The sequence below is a fragment of the Nycticebus coucang genome, chromosome 9 (genome assembly GCF_027406575.1).
Source record: "Nycticebus coucang isolate mNycCou1 chromosome 9, mNycCou1.pri, whole genome shotgun sequence".
NCBI lineage: Eukaryota > Metazoa > Chordata > Mammalia > Primates > Lorisidae > Nycticebus > Nycticebus coucang.
The window spans coordinates 80,956,322-80,961,378 of record NC_069788.1 but is presented as its reverse complement, the minus strand read 5'-3'; positions in this window follow the sequence as shown (position 1 = coordinate 80,961,378).

The window sequence follows — 5,057 nt, the reverse complement described above, 5'->3', positions numbered from 1 at the left end:
GCCTCACCTAGTTGCAATCACCAAGGCACCTAAAGAACTACAGATGGAATTGATTGAACTCTCAGTAATGACATTTTAAAATCATTTTTTGGAGGGACGCAATGGAGGCCGAGGCAGGTGGATTGCCTGAGTTCACAGGTTCAAGACCAGCCTGAGCCAGAGTGAGACACCATCTCTTTTTTTTTTTTTTTGTAGAGACAGAGTCTCACTTTATGGCCCTCGGTAGAGTGCCGTAGCGTCACACAGCTCACAGCAACCTCCAACTCCTGGGCTTAGGCGATTCTCCTGCCTCAGCCTCCCGAGTAGCTGGGACTACAGGCGCCCGCCACCACGCCCAGCTATTTTTTTGTTGCAGTTTTGGCCGGGGCTGGGTTTGAACCCGCCACCCTCAGTATTTGGGGCCGGCACCATCTCTTTAAAAAACAAAAAATAGCCGGGCCTTGTGGTGAAGCCTATAGTCCCAGCTACTTGGGAAGCTGAGGCAAGAGGAACCCTTGAACCCAAGAGTTTGAGGTTGCTGTGAGCTAAGACATCACAGCACTCTACCAAGGGTGACCAAGTGAGATTCTGTCTCAAAAAATAAATAAATAAATAATACCATTGATGCTAAGAAAGATCCAGTTGGAATGTGGAAAAATGCAGTAGAATATCTATGCTTTTGAGAACATGTCAGAAAAATGCTTTCTTGCTTTTCAACCATTTATTGCTATGTATCTAGATTCTCCTACCTAACACAGAGCAAGACACCCTTAAGGTCATAAATGGGTAATGCCATCTAGAGGGCCAACTGAAACTGCAGACCTCCGGGCTGCAACCAAATATTCAAATACTTCCCAACAAAAAGCAGACACAATCTAGTCATTAAAAGGTCAGCTGACTTTAAAATAAACAGTTTTCATTTTTTGAAATTATTAGTACATAGTAGTTAGATTTTTAGAAAATAGGCTCAGCGCCTATGGCTCAAGTGGCTAAGGCGCCAGCCACATACACCTAACCTGGCAGGTTGGAATCCAGCCCCGGCCTGCCAAACAACAATGACAGCTGCAACCAAAAAAATAGCTGGGTGTTGTGGCGGGCGCCTGTAGTCACAGCTACTTGGGAGGCAGAGGCAGGAGAATTGCTTGAGCCCAGGAGTTGGAGGTTGCTGTGAGCTGTGATGCCATAGCACTCTACCCAGGGTGACAGCTTGAGGCTCTGTCTCAAAATAAATAAATAAATAAATAAAGTACATTTGTAAGTATAGCTAATTGGAGTTTCTTGAATGTGGCCTTATCTGATTATAGCTAAATTAATGCAGTCTTCCAACATGAAAAGGTCCCCTAGCTGTGTCCTATTCTTTCTCCAGGCCTGAGGAAGCTCCCACGGGTGACTGAGATTATTGTGTGATGGGGTAAGAGACCCAGGGAAGTAAGGGCACTCTCCCTGTCCTGAGATGGGGGTTTAAGCTTTTTGATATAAAAAGACATGTGACTTACGTGGTTAAGAGCAGGGGGCCTGGACCAGATGTTTGGGTTCAAATCCCAGCTTCTACATACACCAGCTGTGTGATGCTGGACAGTTTATATGATTTCTCTGTGCCTTATTTTCTTCATCTGCAATATCAGGCATTCGGAGCATTAAGTGAGGTCCTCTGTAACAGCCTTCAGAACATTTCACTCAGTAAAAGCTCTGAATGTGACTATCATTAAGTATGATCAGTGACAATAATAAATGAAAATCGTTGTGTGTCCCCACCACCTGGCCTGACAAAAGCTGAGGGTGCCAGACACTCACCAGCCTTGCAGATCAGCCATAGGCCCATTTGCTTCTCCTGGTAAGGCAGACAGGAGGAACACAGAGGTGAGTGCCTATTTCAAAGGCAAGTGCCAGCCTCCCTGCCACCTGCACCCCAGGCGGACTCTACATTTGAAACTAGCTCTCAGGCAATTCCCACACAGGCACTCTGAGGGCTTCTGTCTGGGGAGAGCGTTTCTGGGGTTCCCTGCTACCTTCAACCTCAATTGCTATGGAGAGCTGAACCCCCTGAGGGGCACCTGGTTTATGCATATAGTTCCAGTTTTGTTTTGTTTTTTTTTGAGACAGAGCCTCAAGCTGTCACCCTGGGTGGGGTGACGTGGTGTCACAGCTCACAGCAACCTCCAACTCCTGGGCTTAGGCTATTCTCTTGCCTCAGCCTCCCGAGTAGCTGGGACTACAGGCACCCACCACAATGCCTGGCTATTTTTTTTTTTTTTTTTTTTTTGGCCAGGGCTAGGTTTGAACCCGCCACCTCTGGCATATGGGACCGGCGCCCTACTGCTTGAGCCACAGGCACCGCCCTGCCTGGCTATTTTGTAATTGCAGTTTGGCTGGGGCCAAACTGGGTATATGGGTCCGGCACCCTACCCACTGAGCCACAGGCACTGCCCTAGTTCCAGGTGTTTAAATGCCTAGCCTCCATCCCCACCTCAGACATTTTCAGCAGAAGGTCTTGGCACCCACCACTTTCCCAAGGCTGGCAACTAATGGGGAGCAGGTGGGATCCCTAGCAGGACATACTCTAGGTTCCCACCCCAGGAGAGCTTGCCCCATTGGGACTTCAATCCCACCCAGGAAAGGGGGTGGGGGAATGAATACCATGCCTAGCTCCCCTGCCCCCTACCTCCCACCCTACCATGTCCCCAGGACCCTGGAAAGGGGAAAGGACAGCTGAGCCGGGGGCACTTCACCAGTGTAATGGAGTTCTCACCACAGCCCCTTGAGGTGGGGCCACTTCCATTCCACAAACAGAAGTCTGAGGCCAGGGCATGGGCACAAGAGCATGTGAAATGCCAGGGCTGTCCCTGGCCTCCAGAGTCCTGTATTGCCAGACTACCCAGCTCACCCCAGGAGCTCAGATCTCCCTCCAGGCCTGGTCCCAGCTGCTGTTTAGGGCCCACTGAGGCTCTACGGGATCTAGGATCCAATTAGGACTCCAGGTCAGAGTAGCTCCTCCCTGGGCCTCCAGAGGACCCTGCCATGACACTCTGGGTACAGCCCCCACTTTGGTCCTGGGGGCCTGGCCCTGCCCCTTGTGTCCTAAACACTGCAGTCTGAGGCTGGGCTCAGGCCAGCACCCCATCAAGGCTGTGGAGATACTGGGGTCCAGTTCCTCACATAGCTCCATGGGCAGAAGTGTTTCCCCATCAGCCCTCTGCAGCCACTGGGGAGGAGGAGCAGAGAGCAAACCGGAAACTGTTGCCAGGGCCCAACCCTGAGCAGACACTGAGCCAAGACCATCTGGGCCTCTGGAGGAGACCGTCCTTTTTGTTCTAAGAAGGCCAGGTAAGGGGCAAGCTCTGTGGGGCTCTGATATCCTCATCCACAGATAGAATGTTCCTCTCGCCTGGGGACCTCTTAGGGCATTGAAACCAGTCCCCCGGGTGGGGTTCAGCCCCCACAAGTGGCAGGACTTACTCTCTTCTTGGCATGGTCCAGGATTGGAAGTTTCCAGGGAAGGCCCCTAGCAGCCCCAGGGAAGGTGCTCTGCTTCTCCCAGCCTTACTTCTGGGGCCTCCCAGGAGAGTGGATGACATGTGTCTCAGCCACGGGAAAGACCGCCCCGGGTCCTAGAACTAGTCCAAGCTCTTCAGGAATGCTCTTGGTCCAGCTTTCCCTGTTCTTGAAATCTGGGGGTGGGATTGGGATTTTTTTTTATTTTATTTTTTTTCTTTTGAGACAGAGTCTCACTATGTCACCCTCGGTAGAGTACCATGGAGTCACAGCTTACAGCAACCTCAAACTCTTGGGTTTAAGTGATTCTCTTGCCTCAGCTCCCAAGTAGCTGGGACTACAGGTGCCCACCACAACACCTGGCTATTTTTTGGTTGTAGTTGTCATTATTGTTTAGAGGCCCTGGGCTGGGTTCGAACCCACCAGCTCCAATGTATGTGACCAGCACCCCAGCCACTGAGCTATAAGCACTGAAAGTGAAATCTGGATTTTGATGTCCTGAGTTCTAGGTCTGGGTCCACAGCCTCTCCTGCACCCCAGGAAGGAGGTAAAAGGAATGGGGCAAGTGAGCAGCCTCCGAATTGAGTGGACTCATCTGCCCAGTGCCTCAGCCCTCCCAGGTGGCTGGCAGGTGGGCTGAGAGGCCCCTGTTTTATAGAAGTGGATACTGAGGTCCCTGCCCTTGAATGTCAGGGATCTGTCCTAGAGCATCTTGGAATGAGGGTGAGGGGCGATGTTCACCCAAGACAACCCTCGCCTCCCCCATGGGCAGGGAGCATGGTTTGAAGGCCACTGCTCTGCAGCAGGCCTCCCAAGGGCAGGTGGCTGAGTGGTCTCAGGGGAGTGGTCCCAGGAGCCGTATGGTGCCGCTTCCCCAGTGCTGGTTCCTCCCACCTATCCTGCCTAGGCTTTTCCTAGAGCCTGGGGACTAGTTGACTCTTGCCAAGAACACCCACAGCCTGCAGGCTGGGCAGGGGACCTGAACAGGCCTAGGCCCACCCCATCTCTTAAGACTCCTCTTGGTCCTGGATCTGTTTCCCTGGGAGAAACTGAGGCCCAGAGGGATCAGGATACCCTGACCTCTGAGTTTCCAGGCATACTTTGGAGGCAGGGCTTCAGTGGGGTCTTTCCCACCTTCTCTGCAACCAAGTGTAGTGAAGGGGAAGAAGGGGAGGCTGCCAAGCCTGGAGCTATGGGGGTGGGGAGGAGCTGGCAGGTATCCCACAGGCCAGGCTGGGAGAGAGACCAGGGCACCTCTGGCACTTTCTCTTGGTGGCCCCTCCCCCACTCCTCAGGCTCCCTATCCACACTAGGCAGGCTGGGAGGGGTGCTGGGGCTCTGTGGGTATTTGTCAGGGCTGCCCTATAAGGCCCCCTACAGCACAAACTCTCAGGCCACACAGGAGGGTCCTGCTGGGCTGAGGAAGTATTGCCCCTGCAACTTTGTTCTCAAATCCCAGGGGTGCTCAGTATGTCTGAATTTGGAATGAAGGAGGCCCAAAATGAGAAGGTGGGAGTATATTGTACCACCTGCTATGGATCTGCCCACTGGTTGTGTATACACGTCACCACACTGTGGGTACAGCT